Source organism: Panthera onca, chromosome A2 (assembly GCF_046562875.1).
Source record: "Panthera onca isolate mPanOnc1 chromosome A2, mPanOnc1 haplotype 2, whole genome shotgun sequence".
NCBI classification, from domain to species: Eukaryota; Metazoa; Chordata; class Mammalia; order Carnivora; family Felidae; genus Panthera; species Panthera onca.
In genome coordinates this window covers 149391922-149414237 of record NC_138340.1, presented here as the reverse complement: position 1 = coordinate 149414237, position 22316 = coordinate 149391922, and the positions used below count along the sequence as shown (strand labels likewise).

Below are 22316 nucleotides of genomic sequence, written 5' to 3'. Positions count from 1 at the left end.
AGGGGCCGAGAGAGGAGACAGAATCCCAAGCAGGCTCTGCACTGTTAGCACAGAGGCTGACATGGGGTTTGAACTCACAAACTGGGAGATCCTGACCTGAGCCGAAACCGAGTTGAAAGCTCAACCAACTGAGCCACCCAGATGCCCGTGTGTGTGTGTGTGTGTGTGTGTGTGTGTGTGTGTGTGTGTGTTTTAATTTACTACCATAGGAGACTTGCTACTTCGTTTTTTCTTGGGAATATGTTTGCCTTGATATTACCCTAGATTCCATCCATTGTAGAAAGTGAGAGGAGATAATACACCTGTGCCCTTGTCTGTTGTCAGCTTGGCATCATCCCCCACCCTTCCCTGGAAGCTCAGGAGCCGTGTTTTCCAACTCTGTGCCGGCAGGGTTTTGGGTTTAGATCCCACCAGCAAGAGGCACTCCCCGAAGCTGTGGAAGGCACAGAGAGAGGGAAGGCACGATCCTCCCCTTGCAGTGGAGGAAAGATGCCCAGGCAGATGGCGAATAAGAGGACTGCAGATGCTCCAGGAGAGCTCTGGTGACAGCTGCTTCCTCGCGGCAGTTGGTGACACCTCCTGGCACATCTCCTGTATTTCCTCATTTCCTGCAAGCCGGCAGCTATTTTCCTTGTCTTTGCTTCCTTCCCACTGTTTTCTAAGGTTTTTGAGCAATTTTAAAAACATCTCATTCCTTCTATTAAATTCCCTCTTGCTTGAAATACCTATAAGTGGCTTCCGTTGTCCTGGGTCTAGATGAATAAATCGAACCTTCTACTCCCGAGATCCTCCTGAGCTAGGGCACCTCAGATCTGAGCACATCTGGAGCAGTACAGAGTGGGATGAAGAGTCACTAGGAATCCCTGGGCTCCCCTTTCACGGACGCTTGTGACCTCTAAGGCGACGATGTCCTGAATGTGCTCAGCGGGGCTGCTGGCCTCCCGATCCCCATTTTCCCGGTTTTGTGTCCCAGCCACCTCAATCACAACAGCTGCACTTTTACTTGTTACCTTTAAGATCTGGCAGTAAAAATCTGCTAAGAGAGCCATTTGCAAACCACTGCCCTTGAAGAGGAGGATTTGGTCACGAGCAAACCACTTCCCACTACACTCCAGCCTTCAGATACCGGCCAAAGCGGGGATAAAAGTCAAACGTTTAAATTATGGAAAACTCCTAAACACTGAGAATGAATGGCACGAAAGTCTATATAAATACTGACTTGAAAACAAGTGACCAGCTTTCTCTTTCTTATCTTAGCTACATGAATTCTAGTGTCTTTAAAAAGAATGTGTTTACTGAGTACCGAACAGATTATGAATTGCTCTCGTCTTGAAGAGCACATGCCAAGACTCCCTTGCAAAGGAGACTCAACCTTTCCTTTGGAAAATGTTTCACGGAACCAATGACCAGTCTAATTTTTCAGAAAAGCGTACCGTGGGCTTCTCTATTATTTTCTAATGAAATCCCAGGTGAAAGATGGAGATCACCACAAAGCTGGCTTCTTAGGGAGGTTAGGAGCTAGCTTCGATTTGGAGCTGTTTATCAACAATTACATAAAAAGCTTTAGCTTAATACTGAATTTATCTTCCAAAACAACCCCATGTTTGTTAGAGCACACTAAGCGTGTGACAACTTCCACGCTCCACATTTTGGATCACTGGCCCTTCGACAGTCACGAAATTTAGAAGGAACCACGTGTTGATCGCTAAAAGCTTTTGATCTCTTTGTTCTTAGGCTCATCCATCAGAAAATTCATTTTTAAAGAGTAGGTACTCATCAATTTCTCTGCTGGACTAAGTAGAATTTTATTTTCAGAGGAACAATAAAATGATATTGGTAAATCTTGATTTGAGACACAAGATCTAAACTGAAAATATATTCGTATTCATTTGGAAATGAAATATCCACACTGGGATTATGGTAAAACTTGGTCTCTGCCTACTAATTTTATGGATATACGCATAGTGCGCCCATTTCCTCCACTATACATCCTGTTCAGTCTCTTCCCGTGGCCCTTGGGCAGTGAGGACATTTTTTTTCTTCTAGTGAACCCACGGTGGCTCCTGTCTCTCCCCACATTTCTTTCTAGGTGCTACCAATCATGTTGGTTCTTGGGATTATGGCAAAACTTTAGTCTGCAGCTTCTAGAATTTCTTCAGATTTCACTGTTCTGAGAACAGGAATATCTGCTATAGTCCAGTGTTAAGTCGTCTTGTTACATGGTCTACATTTTCTTGCAAATTTCCTGAATAACCCAAGATAATCATTTGAATTGTACTTAAAAAAAGCCACAAGTCATCTGATGCTTTCCTCACACTTGTTTCTTACTATGACTCGTCTTCTATCTTTTCATTTGAAAACCAGTTCCCTTTTTAAACAAAAGAGAAGAAGTAGAGTGACTCTGCCTTCTTATTAACACTACCTTCACCACCTAAGCAATTCTGGACCCATCCATTTCCTGTTCTTTCTGTGCCTAAACACAGCTAAATTTTATTGTCTTCGGCATCTCTGATGACCATCCAGTGGTTCTGGGTATTGGCCACCCTGACACTTTACCTAAGGCTTATATTTTCTGTGCTTACTATGTACTCATTCTTCTTTCATTCTTGTATCCTTCCATGTGGGCTCCTCAAAGAGCTCGATAGATGCTAGGCAGCAGTGTGGAGATTAAAAGTCTAGACTGGAAACAAACTGGGTAAGTTCCAATTCTGGCTCCACCACTGACTGCTTAATAGCTCTGTGTCCTTGGGTAAGTTGTTTTACCTCTCTGTGCCTCAGTTTCCCAGGATGCAAAAATAGAGATAATCATGGTACTTACTTCATGGGAGTATTATGAGGATTAAATGAGAGAGAGAGAGAGAGAGAGAGAGAGAGAGAGAGAGAGAATGTGTGGCTGTTAAAAAATACACACTATCATAGAACAAGTATGATATTATTTCTTGCTGAAATTACTTAGCCTTCTATGGTGCAAATTTTATTTTGTATCATCTCCCACAAACATGAACTATATTCTCTTTCAGAGGTTCTAATCATGGAATCACAGCAATATTTTTCTAAATGTCTGAAAATTTAACTTTCTGAAAATGATACATCTAGCCATGCCTGGTGTTTACTTTGCTGTGTGAACTCCAATATGATACGGTAACATTCTCCAAAGACTAATACAACTTTCACTTTGCCACTGATTCCTCCTTTTGGTCAGAATTAAGCACAGAATATTGAGTCTCCACATTTTTTCCCTCTTGGGAAGAAAAATCATTCAAAAGACAATTCAAGAACTTCTCATCCTATTTTAGCTCAATTAGACTTCAGGAAACGACCTGAAACCTCTCATCACTGCTGCTACCATGTCAGTTTCATCGTCATAACAAGAAAGCACCATTCACACCCTGTATTTCACTGAGTGGTCAGTAGCATACTTTCATAACAATATCAACTGCTTCTACAGAACTCACAACAAACACAGAGGAATGTCTACATAGCTTGAATTTCCTGTCGTGCTACAAATGGTCCATTTTATACTTGGCCATTATTTTAGGTGAAAGCATTGCATATACAACAAAGATGTTGATAAGTAACTGCAAAGTCAGTAGTAGAGTCAATTCTCAATGAAATCTGCACAGGATCCCATATTTTAATTTTATATAGTGCATCATCCTCTTTCTTCACGAAACCATTCATAAGAACTACCAATAGGTTGAGTTACTTCAGGGGCATTCAGAAGCCTACTGCCCAGTGTGGGTATTACCTCTGAATCCTAGTTGGTTATTTATCTTGTAATTATATAGCATGTTTATAGTTCCATATGCTGATCCACAAACAGAATTCCAGTTTCACTCTATCTCCCAACACGGGACAAATGCAGGGTACAAAGTCGATGACATTTGAATGAGTCCATTTTGCTACTTCTAGACTAATATCTAAAGTTAGATTTATGTATTAGAGACCAACTACCATGAATAGAAATGTCTCTATAATGAAAGAAATTTCTAGGAATCAGTCAGTTGAGTGTATATCCTAAGGAGAATTTTTTTTACGATAACGTTCTAGTTCAACGAATTCACTTGGATAGTTTATTTGCTTGTATTTATGTTTGAGCTGTACCACACGTCTGTGATGTGCAGGTACTGTTTCATTTAAATGAGTGTCACTTCAGCATATGGCTCTATTGGCAGAGCTAATTCCTTATCCCAGCACAGGGCCTGGCACAGTCACAGTCCACCAGTTGCATAGACGAGCAACCTGGAAAGGCCTTTGATGCCTGTATCCTGTCCTTCCGATGTTAAATTAGCAATGAATGTCTGCTGATCATTCTTCCTTAATAACTCTGAATCCATCCCCAATGCCTCCACCTTGGTGCAGTCTTCCGGCATTCATCACCCATGTTAACGTAGCAGGTTTCTAACTAATCTCTTCATCTCAAGAATCATTCCTCTCCAATCTATCCCCCTACATAGTCTTGCTGAAGGAATCCCTTCAAATCACCATTTGATCATGTTTCTCTTATGTCTAAAATCTTTCAACAGCTGGGCGTTACCTTTCAAATAACATCTCAACTGGTCCTTGCTCACATCTCCAGCTATTGCTTGCTGCTCCCCTACAGTGAACCTTACGTTCCAGCCCCACTGAACACATGAATGACCTTGAACTCACTCTATTTTCTTTCACTTCATAACCTTTTCTCCTTCCCTCCCCTTCCTCTTTTTGGTTTCTCCTCCATAAAATACCCTTCTATCCTGTCTTTGCCTGGTGAATTACTATTAACCCTTTAAGACCCAGATCAGCTGCCCCCTTCTCCAGAAAGCCTTCTCTGATACTTATATTCTCCTTTAAAAATATGCTTCCTTTATTCCCATTGCGTGTTGTGTTTACTCCATGGTTGCCCAATCACACTATGGTGTCATTACTTTCATTCCTATCTTTTCCATGACCTATAAATCCCCTGCAGGCAGAAGCTGGGTCTTATTTACTCATGTCCCTGAGGCCTAGCACATAGCGGGTACTGTGTTATTTGCGAAGCCAAGTTGATCCACAAATATTTACCGAATGAGTATCTTCTCTGACGGCCCCAAGAGATAGCACTTCACTGATCTAGTTTAATTTCTACTGGATAAATTCAATGGAACACATGATTTATGAATTCCTATCTGTGCCTATTACCACTATGGCTCTCCAGCTGATTGACCATGTGTCTTTTTGTCTCCTCAGTAGGAGATGCCTACTGGAGAAGAGGGGCGGAGACAGAACCAGCTGGCCAAGCTGAAGAATAAAACAGGACAGTCAGAGGACAAAGGCAAAAAGAGAGAGAAGCCAAATTGCCTTTTCTAGTGCCACTTTCAGCACTCGCTCATCCTCTGCTACTCAAAGAATCCATAACACAGAAAATTACCCCAAAATTCCCCTAATAATGCAGACTGTGGAAATCTTTATGCTAACCTGAGTTGCTTTACTTAAACACAAAGACGTGTAAATAATGCTCCTTCTGCACATCCTACCACAGTGAGCTTTCAAACATGCTTTGAATTGAATGAGGCAAGTCTGGTATCTCAAAGTTTGTTAAAGTGTTGTATCTGTTTTTATCAGATAAGGAAGCAACCTCAGTGATGAGGAAGAGGAGTAAAGGACTTTCTAATAGAGAAAATAGGAAGCATGCCCAAGAATTGCCAAAACAGATTTTTGGAGAGAAACAAATAAAGCACTTCACGTGAACAGCTGGTAAAAACTGTCACGTGAGAAAGTAGAAATCATCAATAGTACCAAGACTACAATGAGGGGTGCTGAAAGAATGTAAAGTGCAGAATGTAAGAAGGAAAAAGCTAGAGAAGCAGAGTAAAATTTCTTTTCAGTTTAATGAAGAGTAATGTGGCTCCCAGATCAAGGTCTCGGCTCTGTCACTGGCTCAGCCTAGTTCATACTTTCCACGCTCCAGTTTTTTTCCATCCGTAAAATGGGAATAAAGATGCTAGCTTTATTATTATTTATTCTATACACTATTTACTTATTTAGAGAAGTCTGGACCATGGCTGTGGGGATTAACCAAAGGGTGACTACAGTGTGAGTTACAGATGTATAGTGCTAGAGGGCTTCTGCTGGGGACTCAACAGGAAAGAGGAAGGGAAGTAAATAAAAAATGGATGGAGTAACTTCTTTGGTACCCCTGGACTGCTCGTTTCAGTGATGAGAGGAGGGATGCCCAACAAAGCTCAGAAAGGGATGTAAACTCATCTGAGACGAGCTGTGATAAGCAGGCCTGATTACCTCCTCCCATCAGCTCAGTAAACACCAATGATGAAGAGACTGCAGACTGCCACTGGTGATAAAGAGGCAGCTAAACACTCTAGTAGTTTTTCATTTTGTGAATTAATGTCCTTCATGGTGTGTCTACACTAACCAGTAATGAATTGACTCCTTAGAACTGCCTGGGGTACTCCTCTCTGCCTCTGCAAGAAGGCATAAATTTCACATGGAAATCAGCACTTTTAAGGAGGCAGTAACTCCTTTTAAAAGAAGCTTCTTTTCAATTAGTTTCCACACACATCCTGCTTTAAGAAAATTCGCCTCTCCTTCCATACTTCCCTATAAAAATTAAAGAAAAAAGAGGCAAAACAGTCTCCCATAAGATTTGATAGATAGGTAGGTATATAGATAGATAGACCCGATTTATGTAAGAGGCCAGATATAAGCTGGGAATATTTAAGAAAATCAACAACTCTCAAACCTTGTTAGTCTTCTTTAACAATAAAGAGAAATCAGTCTCTTACTAGTCCAGTCTTGCACATTAAGCTTGGTGATTAGGTCCATTCACCAAGGCCCTCTGAACCTTATCTATCCCTGCAGAATTAGAAAGTCAGGCCTGGGCCTCTGACACACGTAATCATATTTCATTTCCTTGGGTTTAAAACTGCTATAGTTCGCGAAAGACTACGCAGTTAGGGCTGAGGTTCTCTTTCCAGCCTTTAACCAGCCTCTCTGTGAGTTCTTCAACCAGCAGACGTTTCTTTAAAAAGATGGGTCTGGGGAAGGCCCTTGGAACCTTCTGGTGGTGGTTGTGCACCCTGTGGTTGGCAATTTTGAACCAGTGAAGCATAGACTCATACAACAAAACTAAGTAAAAGCCTGAGAGAAAAATATAGCTGTTTCTTCTACTTAGCTGCCTTTCTTTTTTTTTTTTTAATATGAAATTTATTGTCAAATTGGTTTCCATACAACACCCAGTGCTCATCCCAACAGGTGCCCTCTTCAATGCCCATCACCCACCCTCCCCTCCCTCCCACCCCCCATCAACCCTCAGTTTATTCTCAGGTTTTAAGAGTCTGTTATGGTTTGGCTTTCTTTTTTAACATAAAAAGTTTATGGGCACCTGGGTGGCTCAGTTGGTTAAGCATCCACCCTTGGTTTTGGCTCAGGTCATGACCTCATGGTAGTAAGACAGAATCCTGCACTGGCCTCTAAGCTGACAGGGGTGGGCCTTCCTGAGATTCTCTCACCTCTCTCTCTGCCCCTCCCTCGGTCACATGTGCACTTGCATGTGTGCTCTCTCAAAATAAATAAACAAACATTAAAAAAATAATAAAAAGTTTGTATCAAGGAGATTGGTTACTTAACTGACTGAGCCATCCAGGCGCCCCTTAGGAGATTGGTTATTGACAAAGAACTACATGAGGAGCCAGAGGTCTGAGTTCCATGACTGGTTCTTCTGCTGATTATTTATTTATTTATTTATTTATTTATTTATTTATTTAAAAATTTTTTTTAACGTGTATTTATTTTTGAGACAGAGAGAGACAGAGCATGAATGGGGGAGGGTCAGAGAGAGGGAGACACAGAATCCAAAACAGGCTCCAGACTCTGAGCAGTCAGCACAGAGCCCGACGTGGGGCTCGAACTCCCAGACCGCGAGATCGTGACCTGAGCCGAAGTCGGACGCTTAACCGACTGAGCCACCCAGGCGCCCCTTTCTGCTCATTTTTTAAAGAGGACTTTGGATTTATTTTCTTCTCTAAGATTTATATACTGCCTGCTTTCCTAAGAATATGAAGTTCCTTCTCATATACTACCTCATATTAGCCTTGCAGATTTTAATTAAAAAGATATATTACATACATAATAAAAAACCTCCTAAAATATATATTGCTATTTCTTTCTCTTTTTTTTAAGTTTATTTATTTTGAGAGAGAGAGAGAGAGAGAGAGTGTGTGTGTGTGTGCATGCACAAGATGGGGAGGGGCAGAGAGAAAGGGAGAGAGAGAATTCCAAGCTGAGGTCAAGAGTCAGATGCTCAATGACCTGAACCACCCAGGTGCCCCTATATTGCTATTTCTAAACTAACATTCTCTCTCTCTCTCTTTTTTTATGTTTATTTTTGAGAGAGAGAGCACAAGTGGGGAGGGGTAGAGAGAGAGGGAGACACAGAATGTGAAGCAGGCTTCAGGCTCCGAGCTGTCAGCACAGAGCCCGATGTGGCACTCGAACCCATGAACCGTGAGATCATGACCTGAGCTGAAGTTGGATGCTTAACCGACTGAGCCACCCAGGCGCCCCTAAACTAACATTCTTAACATTCATCCCTTTAAGTTGACTGCCCCTTTGTTTTCTCCATAATCTTCATATTTCCTAGATAACTGTGTTAAATACAAAACAGAAACCCCTGAACTGATTTGACCGTGTGTCTGTATTCATGTCCTATGTAGGTGATGCCCCACTAGGCTATAAGGCCTCAAACGACTGGACCTTGTATCTTCTGTTCACCACTGAATCGCCATGCTTAACTCAGTCCTGGGCACAGAGCGGGTTGAATGAGTGAAATACCAGAATGAATGGACACATGACTTCTCTTGCTTTGTGTCAATTTCATTCTCCTCTTTCCTTTCATGGGAGTTCTATTTTGATGCTTTAGTGTCATGGATTCCTCTCTAATAATTTAAATATAAAACCAGTTTCCCAAATCCTTGACAGTTATTATCCCACAGTTTTGTGCCCACAACATTTATTATTTGTCCCTTTTTTTCCCACTCTTACTTGTCAGAAAACACTCCCGAGCTCTGGCATTTCTTGGCCCCTGGACTGTCTTTGCAACTAAGTTCTTAGTTCCTAAGAGTGCAAAATTCCTGTGTTCTGCTGTGGAATGTATTTTGTAGTTTACTGTATCACAACAGTACTTAAGTGAGGCTAATGGTTTTCTTATTGCTCAATTAGCATTTATTAAACACTCACAGTATACTCTTAAAATGTCCTCTAAAACTAAATGACATTCTGGTGTGCCTCGGTGGCTCAGTCAGTTAAGCATCCGACTTCAGCTCAGGTCATGATCTCACGGTCCGTGAGTTCGAGCCCCGCGTCAGGCTCTGTGCTGACAACTCAGAGCCTGGAGCCTGCTTCGGATTCTGTGTCTCCCTCTTTCTCTGCCCCTCACCTGCTCATGCTCTGTCTCTGTCTCAAAAATAAACACTAAAAAAAAAAAAAATTAAATGACATTCGTGGAATTGGTTCTCAAAAAAATGCCTGAGCTTTTCAAAGTTCTGAGCCCTTTAAATACGGAAGTCGGTCCCCCACCAAAAATGCGAGCCCCAGGCCAACCTTCCTGTGATAGCTGGTGTAGAAGAGGCAGATGAGGTATGAATGCAGGGGAGCGAGCAGCCACGGGCTGCTGGGCTCCTTCCCCTGGGAGCCGTCTCCTTGTTTTTATAATGCCTGCCACCCTAACATCTCAGAGCCATCCCTACATGGACAGCATGTGAAAACATATTGAAATCCTCCTCAGATCACAATACATCTGTTCTAAGAGGCTGGATGAGAGATGCCAGGGGAACATTAACTCAGAATTTCCTAACTCAAGTGCAATTAAAATCTCAGCCACAGTGAAGAATTAATGTAGCCCTTTGCATTTTAAATACATATTTTAATTAAATGACACCCATCTGTAGAATATGAGACTGCATTTTTATTGAGGATTTCAAATGATATAATCTGTTCCTATGAAGCATAAATGGCTCGGTTCATGTTTCCAGAAACCTCCAAAGAATTATATAGATCTGGCATAAGCACATGTGGTGGCACTCAATTTTGCTTAAATTTAAATCTGTTTAACTTGCATAAGTGTTGTTTGTGTGTTAAGATTTAGATTGTGTATAAAAGTAACAGAAAATAAGAGCATAGCCCTTTAAACGTCTTGGATCCTTTCCCTGGAGAGTCTGTGCCAGGGAACGCCAGGGTCAAGGGAGGGCCAAGGGCGCTGCATCCCTGCCCTGGCTAGAGCTGTGTCGCCACGGGGGATAAGCTTTTCACTCATTTCACCTAATGAGAAGCTTCCTCGAAGGTGAAAGATATGCTAATGGAACTAACGACTGAAACACAGACCGGCTACCTGGGAGCTGCAAAGTTCCAAGTGACTGAAAGGATTTGGGGTCAGTGTAAACTTTTTCAGGAAACCGAACGGCCCTAACAAGAAGTAGACAGCAAATGCATCCCTTGCTCTCCACAGCTGTTATTTAGTATCTCTGCCCCATGTGACCTTTCCACTTGTATTTTGACATGACGTACGTTCTTCAAGACAAAGCCCTAGAGAGGGTAGGATGGAACCTGGGTTCCGAACCCATTTGCGGCACCATGTTGATGCGTGACCTCGGTAGAGTTAGACATTTGGCTTTTAGTTTTCTTGTCTATAAACTGCCTCCTATCTGGTTGGTGTTCAATCAATGCCAGCTATTTACTGCAGGCTGAACTCAGGTTTGGGACTCACACTGCCCTGGGTTCTAGTCCCAGCCTTGCCACTTACTACCTACATGATTTTATGGAAGTTTCTCAATCTTTTCAACCTGACTTTTGTCATTGAAAAATTGAGATGATAATGCTTATTGTATTACTTTCCTATTGCTGCTTTGACAAATTACTACAGATGTCATAGTTTAAAACAACACAAGTTTATTATCTTATAGTTCTGAAGATCAGCAGTCTGACATGGGTCTCATTGGGCTAAAATTGAGATATTTGAGGCTCTGGGGTGAATTAATTTCCTGGTCTGTGCTAGCTTCTAGAAGCTGTCCACATTCTGTGGCTTGTGGCCCTTTCCTCCATCTTTAAAGTCAGCAAAGGAGGGCCGGGTCCTCACAGGGCATAAGTCTGACCTCTCATCTGTCGCCCCTTCCACTGTTTAAAAAAAAAATTTTTTTTTAATTTTTTTTTTTTAAGGTTTATTTATTTTTGAGACAGAGAGAGACAGAGCATGAATGGGGGAGGGTCACAGAGAGAGGGAGACACAGAATCGGAAAGCAGGCTCCAGGCTCTGAGCTGTCAGCACAGAGCCCGACGCGGGGCTTGAACTCACCGACCGCGAGATCATGACCTGAGCCGAAGTCGGACGCTTAACCAACCGAGCCACCCAGGCGCCCCCAAAAATTTTTAAGTTTATTTACTTACTTTGAGAAAGAACAAGCACAAGTGGAGGAAGAGCAGAGAGGAGAGACAGAACCCCAAGCAGGCTCCGCGCCATTGGTGCACAGCCCGATGCGGGGCTTGAACTCGTGTACTGTGAGATCATGACCTGAGCTGAGATCAAGAGTCAGACGCTGAACTGACTGTGCCACCCAGGCACCGCTCCTCTTCCAATTTTAAGGACCCTTGTGACACTGAGCCAACCTGGATTATCCAGGATCATTTCCCTACTACAAACTAAACTGAGTAGCAATTTTAATCCCCCTTTCCTGAACATTTTTGCAGGTTCTGGGGATTAAGAAGTCAACACCTTCTGGAGGCTACATTCTGCCTACCACACTTACCCTCATAGCGTTCTAACAATTAGGGAGAATATTCTAAAACCTGTGTAGTGTCATATGCCTAGTAAGTTCTCAATAAATGGCAGTGCTCATTACTGGAGCTGACTAGTGACTAAGGTCCTGTCAATCTTGGAACTTGTGTTATTTTATAATCCTATGATGAAATGTTTTGCTAACAGCTTTATTTATTTATTTATTTATTTATTTATTTATTTATTTATGAGAGAGAGCGAGAGAGCGAGCGAGCATGAACGGGAGAGGGTCAGAGAGAGGGAGACACAGAAGCACAGAAGCAGGCTCCAGGCTCTGAGCTGTGAGCACAGAGCCCGATGCAGGGCTCGAACTCACAAACCGTGAGATGGTGACCTGAGCAGAAGTCAGTCGCTCAACCAACTGAGCCACCCAGGCGCCCCATTAATAGCTTTATGTTTTGACATAAAGAAGTAGGTTCTAAGTTCTGATCATATATCCATAAACATCTGTTTGTTAATGGCCAGAATATTGTATTGTAACAGCACAGTATCTTTCTTGTTAATCTGTTGGTAGAGATTTAAGGCAACTTAAATCTTCCAGTGTGATCATTATACTCCTAGGGAGATTTGTCTCAAAAACTGTCAGATAGCTTGTGGAAACAGCATAATAGTGAATTGTTTATATTCTTACTAATGGGGGGGATAATGTTATATCTCCAATATTAAACATACTTGAATTATTTTACCAATTTTTCTGTGTATTATACATACATATCTAATATAACGGCTTAAAATTTTCATTACACCTAAAATGTAAATTATCGGGGTTCTGCTGTTTCTTGTGGAAATAGCTGAGAAACAGAATCCACTTCTGTCCGTTCTGTTAGGCATCCAGTTGGTTGTAGCTATCTGATAGTCCTTATGAAATGAGAAAACATCTTGATTAAGACAGCGTGTCCATAAGCAAGGCAGAATATAGAGAAGCCACCTGAGATCTTATTAAAGACGAGATAGCAGAGTTCTTATTATCTCACTCAAACATAAGCAAATAAATTATTCTGGTGTGATCTGGGTTTGGTGGTCAGTACTACGAATGAAGGCAGATGATAGTTACTCTTGTCATCACTTTCACAGGAGAAACTGTAAAAGTCCAGATTTCACCTGACATTTGGAAGGTCTGTTTTTCTCTAGTTCCTGGATCTCCAGAAGACAGACTGGATCTTTATGGAAAATAGGCTCTTCCTTGACTGGGTCTACCTAACGTTTTCATGCAGTAGTATAAATTATTCATTACAATTGATCATAAACTTAAAAGTGAAGACCCAGGGAGGATTTCAGCTACATAATCACTTCTCAGTTCATTTTTTAATTTTAATCAAAGCTAACGATGTCCATAAAGGGTCATTTTTATAAGTTTTTTTGCTAGGGGCACCACGTTTAACTCTTTTGGTTGATTTGCACGGTTCTTACCCCTCTATGGTTAATGAACTTGTCCATTTCTCTACTCTTTGACTTTCCAGTTCTTGGTGTTTGTTGCCCTCCCACTAGGCAAGATGAGGACTTGGCTCCCTCCACTGATGCTCACTCTTCCCACTGCTTTCGTGCTACACCTGCTTCTTCATTTTGGTGAGATAGGTATGTGGTGTTTACGTTACTCTAAGTGCCACTGACATCTAAGGCCATGTGGTCTTCCCTAGTTTTTCCCCCTAGCACCACAAGTTTGATGTCTCTGGTGCTAACAACATCCTTGTTATTTATTTGTTTGCTTAGTTTTTTATGTACTCAGGGATCATTTAACCTTGAACACTTCCCCGATTGAACAGTTCTTCTCTCCATAAATTCAAACACACTGGGTATTCTCTCAGTATCATCTTCCTGCACAGACTTCTCCTGAGACCTTGGGAATCCCTCATCTCTGGGCCAGTTATTCCCTATGCTTGGTGCATTGCTGCCCTCTTGGCATCTCTTGTCATTACCATTTTGGGGTTCTTTCTCTGTGTTATGATTTCCATTTCTTCTCACCATGCCTTCCTATTTTTATGTCAACTCTTTCAGTTTGGTAGATTCTGAAGAAGACTGCATGGAAAATATGGTTTTTGAGATCTTAGATATGCCTGAAATGTTTTTGTTTTTCCTTCCAACTGAACTGACAGTTTGGTTAGGTATATGATTCTAGATTGGAAATGGTTTTTCTTAGAATTTAAAAGGTATTATTTTTCTACTGTCTTCTAGCTTCCAGTGTTACTTCTAAGGAGTCATTGCTTTTCTGCTTCTTGATTTTTTTCTATTACCCACCCCTCCCCCCCCCCACACCCATACTTCTTTTTTTCCTGGACAGTGTAGGGTTTTCTCTTTATCCTGTGGGTTCTGCAATTTTGTGATGATTGCTTTGGTAGGAGGACTCTAGCTCTGTTTTCATCTGTTATGCTGGGTACTCTGGTCTCTTCCAATTTGAAAATTGATGTATTTTTTGCTTCGGGAGGTTTTCTTCATTTTTCTCTGATGTTTCTCTTTCCTTTATTTCTCTCCTTTCTCTTTGGCCCTATTATTCAGTTATTGGACATGCTGGACTGCTCCTGGGATCCTTTTTATTTTTATGTTTGCCTATTTTCACTTATTTTTATTTCTAAGAGTTATTTTCCGTTCCCTCAATGTTCCTCTCATATGCGATACTATTCTTATCATGGGTGCAGTATCTTCTCTTCCTTCTTCTAAGGATATTAAATATAGGGGTGTTTTTAAAGTGCATTTTTTTTTTCTGGATAGTCCTTGTTTCCTCTGAGTCATGTTTCTGTTTATTTTGGTCTCTGTGTTTCATATTATCTGGTTTCCTCAAATGTCTACTGTCCTTGGCTGTCCGATCATATTGAAGTGAGGCTGACTGAAGTTTGTGTCTGTGGATATGGGAGTTTGTAGACTGTGGTCATCATGGTAGGTGAGCTGCTTGGTCTCTTTCACTGGGGAAACACAGATGTCAGTGTCTTTGGGTTTTGTTTTCGTTTTTCTTCTCTTGGGCTGCTCAGAGTCTTCAAAGACTTTCTGGTCTCTTGTCTGAAGCCATATACCTGGCTGCCAGCCAATTGGGGAAAGAAGGCAGGTCTCAACTGTCATTAACATGAACTCTGAATTAGCCGCCCTAATTTCAGTATGATAGTCCCACACTCAACTATGACTTCTGTCCACAGTCCAAGGAATCTCTGTTTTACCATTTTTAGAGAACGAAACTCCAATAATCTGTTATGATTTGATAGGAGCAATGCCATAGCTATGGGAAGTATGGGAGAAAATCTGAGAGTGAATGTCTCACCGACAGCTTTCAACAAGTCTTCCTGTTTTGAGCCCCACCTTCATTCACTCTTTCAGAGGTAGTTAGCTATGCCAATTTTTTAATTTAATTTAATTTAATTTAATTTAATTTAATTTAATTTAATTTTATTTTATTTTATTTTTTTAATTTTTTTAAACATTTTATTTATTTTTGAGACAGGGAGAGACAGAGCATGAACGGGGAGGGTCAAGGGAGACACAGAATCTGAAACAGGCTCCAGGCTCTGAGCAGTCAGCACAGAGCCCGACGCGGGGCTCAAACTCACGGACCGCGAGATCACGACCTGGGCTGAAGTCGGCCGCTTAACCGACTGAGCCACCCAGGCGCCCCCAATTTTTTTTTTTTAAATATAAGTTGGATAGCTTTTTGATCTACTCACTACTGGTTCAGATATTAGCCTTCCTGGATTTTCTCTTTTCTGGTAGTTTTTGTTTCTGTGGATTTATACCTTTAAAATTCCCTTTTGTTTGGTTTCAGTGGGGTTACTGGAGGCAGCACAGATAAAAGCGTATGTTCACCCACCACATTTTTATTTTTATAATTATTTAAGGTTCATACTAAGTGACAATCGCTTATCCTTATTAACTTTATAGTTATATTACCATGTGGCTGGACCTGGGTGTATTTTACTTGAAATGGTGTTCTTCCACTTCTCCCAATCTATAGATCCATCACATTTGCTGAATATCCCTCCTAAATTCTGGTTTTTTAATGTTTACTTATTTATCGTGAGAGAGTGTATGCATGTGGGAGGGGCAGAGAGAGAGGGAGAGAGAATTCCAAGCAGGCTCCGCACTGTTGGCACAGAGCCCGAAAATATCTCACCAACTGTGAGATCATAACCTAGGCCAATATCAAGAGTCAGATGCTTAACTGACTGGGCCACCCAGGCGCCCCATATCCTTCCTAAATTCTATGCCAGTGTCTTCCTTGGCAAACTACATGCCTGGGCATGTCAAAGCAATGTAAGAAACAGGTAGGCTTCAGGCATCACAGATGATCACTGTTATCCTTCCTACCCCAATGTCTTAAGAAGAAATCTGCTAGGAACCACATAAAAGATGGAGGTGGCAGCTTTTATTGATTCTTCATGGCCTCTGACTTTGTGGACATGAACGATTCATAGCTAAGACTATGAGTTGAATTCAACACCTAATCTCCAGTTATTGGCATAAAGTTCAGAAGGTGCTCTGGCTAAAGTAGAAAGTGGAGGGCGCCTGGGTGGCTCAGTTGGTTGAGCATCCAACTTCGGCTCAGGTCATGATCTCATAGCTCGTGAGTTCGAGCCCCGCGTTGGGCTCTGTGGTGACAGCTCAGAGCCTGGAGCCTGCTTCTGCTTCTGTGTCTCGCTCTCTCTCTCTGCCCCAACCCACTCACATTCTGTCTCTGTCTCTCTCAAAAATAAAAAAACATTAAAAAAAAATTAAAAAAAAAGAAAGTGGAAAGCCTAGGACTATGCTGGCTCAGGACCCCTCTGAACTGTATGGAAACCGCTGCTCTATGGTCAAAAAATTGGGGGGCCTCAATCAACAACTTAATCTACTGGAGTGAATGCAGAATTATTTTTTTGAGGAGGATTTTAACTCGGCTCATAGCTTCTCCTTTAGCTCAACTTCAGACAGGCTTTCTTCATTGGCTTTCAAAAATGTTTCTTAGGTCTATGCCACAATCTTGCCCTTGTAAAGAGAGGCTATTCTTGTTTATACTACAGCATTAACTATAGTCCATATCACATTATTTCAGATGTACTCTCATGGTAAGTAACAGCTGTTAGAAATAACAACTAGGGATGCATTAGGGTTGTAGGGGTAGGAGGTGGGAAGGAAAGTTCTCTCTGAGATGCTGCATAGGGGACTGTGTTCTTGGAGTCATCTAGACAGAGATACATATTTCCCCACTGGAAATAATAGTATCAATGGAGGTTAGGGTCAATTTGTTTGTCATTTATGCTAATTGCTACGATCCACATTTTTCAGCCCCTTCTATGTACTAGGTACCATACTACTTGGTGTAAACAGGAAAGAGACCAAGTGCATACTTTCCAAGTGGTTACAGTCTGGTTGGCAAGGCAGATATAGAAAGAGATAAACGGCACAATACAGTATGTAAAATGCTCAGATGAAGATTACTTAATTCAGCCTGAAAGGGTCCAAAAAAAGTTTCTTGGAAGTGCTGATGCTTAAGTTACATTTTAAAGGAGGAATGGGTGAAGGAGAATGAGAAAAGGTAGCAGAATGGGCATTAGGCTCAGAAGAGACAGCTTGAATAAAGGTAAGGGGGTGAGAAATGGCAGGGCATTGTAGGAGAACTAAGGGCAGTTCAGTGCCCTTAAAAACAGAGATCTAGAGGGGTGCCTGGGTGGCTTAGTTGGTTAAGCGTCCAACTTCGGCTCAGGTCATGATCTCACAGTTTGTGGGTTCGAGCCCCGCGATGGGCTCAGTCCTGACAGCTCAGAGCCTGGAGGCTGCTTTGGAATCTGTGTCTCCCTGTCTGCCCCTCCCCTGCTCATGCTTGCTCTCAAAAATATATAAATGTTGAAAAATTTTAAAAAAAACCCCAGAGATACAGATTGTGAAGAACATTGTGAAGAACCTTCTAAGTCATGTTAAAGATCCTGGATCTTGCCCACCGGATGATGACAGGCCACTGTAACAAGTTGTACGGTCAGATTTGCATTTAGATAGATCACTTTGGCACAGCAGTTGTATTGTAAGAGGAGAAGAAAAATGGAAGCAGGCTAATCACTAGGAGGCTACTGAGATGATTCAGGCGAGAAACAATGAAGGTATGAAGTAGGGCATCGACAGTAGGGATGAAGAAGAAACGACAGATGTAGAAATATTTAGGAAGTAAAATCAGTGGATTTTTAGGGCAAGTATCAAAAAGAGGCATTAACATTATACCTAACTTACAGATGAGAAAATCGAGACTTCTAGAAATTAAATATCATGTCGCGTATCCCACAGCCAGAAAGAACAATGTTTCTATGGAGGAAATGCATTCAGAGTTTTTAAAAAGAACTTTTAGATCACAACACGCTCATTAGTTGGTGACTGAATATCTGGGCCCAAACCAGCACCGAAGGAAGGATTAAGGAAAGGAAGTAGTCAAAGTAGAAGTCTACAAGTCAAAGTAGAAGGTCAGAAGGAACATTTTCAGTAAGTAAAATCCACATTTGGCAAGGGATAAAATAGGTATGTAATTAAATATATTGCTTTAAATAAGGACATTGGAAGCTAAAAATACTGTGAAGATCCAAAGGTAATTATACTGTTCAACGTTAGGAGAAATTCTTCATGGAGATAAATAGATGACTTGGAGGGAATCTTCCTGTGCTCTATAAGGTAACTGTTATTATTGGTGCTTGAAACGAGAGGAAAGAAGAAAGGGAATGGTAGTATCTACAGAAATAAGAAAAAGGGTTGGCTCATTTGCAGACACGGTTTTACCAGCTGGTTCAGCAAATGGAAAGGTAGCAGATTCCAGGCTCTTATTGTAAGCACTTTGTTAATTTAATTTAATTTGATGAAATATTTACTGAGTGCCTGCTGCGTTCAAGGAGTTATGCCTTCCGCTGGTTCTATTATTGATACTGATAATTACACTGGCCTCGTTCACTTCCGTATCAGCACGAAGAACTCCCTAGGCCCCGTGCAGCACACCCAGGTTGGCTATGGTTTCCACCTGGTGCTGTGGTTTACAACCCAAGCCAGTGTGGAGCGCCGATGAGGGAAAGCAGTGTTAGTGCTAGCTGATATGGTGGTGGTGGCTGGGTTGTTAACTAATTCACGTAACTAATTCAGTGTGGAAAGTGGGAAATTAAGTGAATTGCAACATGGGTAATTGACCCCTAATGAATTCAAGCTAAATAGCTATTTTCACTATTCTTGTTTCTCAGTATATTACCGGGATGCACTCTTCAACTGTTTAGATGTTTCAAATGGTTCTGGGGAAACTAAAAGAAGCTATGTGATAATGAAGCCTTCTTGTCATTTCATGATATATGTGAAACCCTAAGCCATCCTTAGCGAGACACTGGTATACAAAGAAAATCAACGAACAATCAGATACCCAAATAGCGGATGCAGAAAATACCATATTAGCACTTAAGACTCTGCACTTCATAATCGAAAGACCAGAATGGCTTGAATTCCTTATTCTTTTAGACTAAATTATACTTTGCCATCAGGATTTTATTGAGGACTAAAGCCTATAGTTAATAAAAATGTAGTACTTTAAAGTTATGATAGATGTTTTAAATTAATGCATACATATATATTTATTTATGTAAAAAATTCCTCTGTATGTGGCATCGATGAAATGTCAGTATCTAGTACGCCTTCCCAGGGAAATTCAGGACTACTCGGACATTTAACAGTCTATACTTACTCTGCTTTTAAGAAATAAAACAATTTAGGGGTGCTTGGGTGGCTCAGTTGGTTAAGCATCTGACTTTAGCTCAGGTCATGATCTCGTGGCTCTCTGCTGTCAGTGGGAAGCCTGCTTCAGATCTCTTTTTCCCTCTCTCTCTGTCCCTGCCCTGCTCTCTCTCTCTCTCAAAACTAGATAAACATTAAAAAGAAAAGATTGTTTGGGGTCCCAAAGTTAACAAAAAAAGAAATAAAACAATTTAGGGCCACCTGGGTGGCTCAGTCGGTTAAGCGTCTGACTCTTGATCTCAGCTCAGGTCATGATCTCACCGTTCATGGGTTTGAGGACTGCATCCGGCCCTGTGCTACCAGCTTGCATTCTCTCTCTCCCTTTCTCTGCCCCTTCCCTGCTTGCACTTTCTCTCTCTCAAAATGAATAAATAAACTTTTAAAATAAATATTAAAAAATAAAACAATTTATAAGACGTCTAACCGAAAACAAAACAAAACACAACAAATTATATGAACAATCAACTCAATGAAACATGTAAGTTAATCCCTAATGAGAAAGAGAACGGAGCTGAGCATAGACAGAAACCCTCGATGCTAAAAGGGCTCTGGGGCTGGATGGTCTGTTCTTTTTCTTCCTGTTTTTTACTAAAACCACCATGCGGCAGCTTCTTCATTTCCATGCCCCCCCCCCCCACCTCCCCCTCCCACCCTGACACACTCAACTGCACGCTTGAGAAGTCACTTAATGAGAGCTGAGGTTTAACCTGAAGTTTTGCTCACTGTGACCCTGAATAAATACACCCTTGTCCTATGCCTGAGTTCCACGACCACGTGACTTCTGGAAGGCTGTGAAACATAAATGGCGAAAGTCGAATTTCAAAGTGCAACACGTCACAGGTCCCTTGACAGTGACATTAAATTATCAGGCGGAATGGCCCAGCCATCAACAGGTAGGACAGGGGAAGGGGGAGACAACCGGACACAGACCTGGGCATCTCACATTGGGTACCACTATGGGCAAATATTGGCAGCAAAATGGAAGAGTCGGAAATAAAATATCCTCAAGATGACTAAGAATGGGGAAACAGGCTTTAAAGAGAAGAAGCGGCAGAAGGGAGAAAAACCTGCCTTTTACCAAGAGATCACTTTTTGCGAGGCAGTACGTCAGATATCGGGTATACCTTAGTTGAACTTGATCCTATGAGAAATGTATAATATAGACAATTGCATGGATGATATTAAAAGTGCCTTGTCCCAGGCCAAGCCCATGCTTGTCTGCTGAGTCATGCGGGGACTAAAGAACAGAAATGAGGCAGGAGCATAACATTCGATGTAGGTCTTGCCTCAGTATTCCATGGGTAGCCTGGGGATAGTGTTGAAGAAAAGCACCTCTCCCCGCTTGTTTGTGGGAGGAGTTTCCGGCCACTGGGGGGTGTGTGGGGCAGCCATCTGTCCCTCGGTGACCCATGCTCCGCTTCGTGGAACGAGGCAGATACAGCAGCATATGCAAGAGTCTTTTGTGGGGGCGTTTCTCTAGCACACTTCCAAGATTTCTGTGAAAAGTCCCAAGGCGGCTGGCTTGAGCAAATGTGGTAATTGGGCTGTGGTACCTTTAAACAAATAACACGAAGGAGTTTTCCTCACACTCCCTCTTTTAGTAGCAGACATGACAGAAGTTCGGAACATCTCCTTTCTCTGCATAAAGTCTGAGCAAATATTTTTCTTCATAAAGCCAGCCCGGAAGGATGGCCTTTCTAATTCCTGTATGAAGAAAGACTGATGCTATTTCTGCTTTGGTGCTTACAATAATAATCCATAAATATTAACATTAATATTGTGGTAAGAATTTCTCTCTGTGCTTTCTCCGTACCCTGGTATCACTGTTTAAAGACTGTAGCATAAAAGGCCAACTGTCATCACAGTTCTCGAGTGAAGTTTTATATTGCCGTAAAAATTGTTGCAAGAGACTCTCTTAGAGGAAATGGACAGGTTGTCAGGGGACCCCCAGAGTTTCCAATGAAGGAAGCGGATATGGGGCCACCGTATTCTGATCCTTTGTTTAGGCTGTCTCACCTAAAGCTCCCAGGGATTCCTCACTATCAAGAGAACAGTCCCAGTCTTATTTAGAAAAGAGCACAACTACATGACAGTGTCCAAGATAAAACCTGGACTAAAAGGTAAACACCTAAAACTGTGTGCTACAGATCAGTTCCAAAGCCTGGAGAAAGTATACACTTCTTTTAGAAAGAATTCACTAAGAACCACAGAGAACTGAATGTTTTTCAGACTTAGAATGTTAAGATTCTCAATAATGAGCTATATATAGAAAGCGATATTGTTTGAACTGGCACTTCTCCCCCAGGTATTAGGCTAATGACTTTATCATTTTTTCTTTCAGGAAGTTTCTCACATAAAGACAATCTTTATATACAGAGACCCACTTACATAGCTTATCATCACCTTTACCGAGGTTCTATAATATAATAATTCCGATAATACCTCGTCTTGTCTTCTAACAACATCAGGCTTCATAATACCTCACCTTTGCCATGCGCTGTGTGTTTTAGAAGAATGAGGCTCCAAAGAGATCTAGAACACACACATACTGGAAAATAAAAAGAAGAAAAAAGACGGGGGGAAACCCTCAATGGCAATTAAAATCAGTAGTTCTCCAGTACAACGTCCCAACGCCAGTTAATACAGACATTTCCAATAACTTTAATCTTTAAGTGCTGATTGTCAAAAAAAAAAAAAAATCAAGTTTGCGTTTCTTAGAAGACAAGAGGGAAGAAAATGACTTGTCATATCTGACTGGTTCGGAAATATAAAATCCAATTCTGAAGAAGGAGAGATAAGAAAAGCA

The 22316-nt window shown here is 41.5% G+C and overlaps 1 protein-coding gene and 1 long non-coding RNA gene across 2 annotated transcripts in view; one reads left to right on the top strand and one right to left on the bottom strand.

Annotated features, from left to right (window-relative positions):
* Positions 1-22316, bottom strand: part of EXOC4 (exocyst complex component 4) — a 750526-nt gene that overhangs the window by 83843 nt on the left and 644367 nt on the right. The gene's annotated exons all lie outside the window — the stretch shown is intronic.
* LOC132679896 (uncharacterized) lies at positions 14405-22247 on the top strand. The gene is made up of 2 exons (XR_009610388.3): positions 14405-14674; positions 21852-22247. It is a non-coding gene; the product is annotated as an uncharacterized LOC132679896 (long non-coding RNA).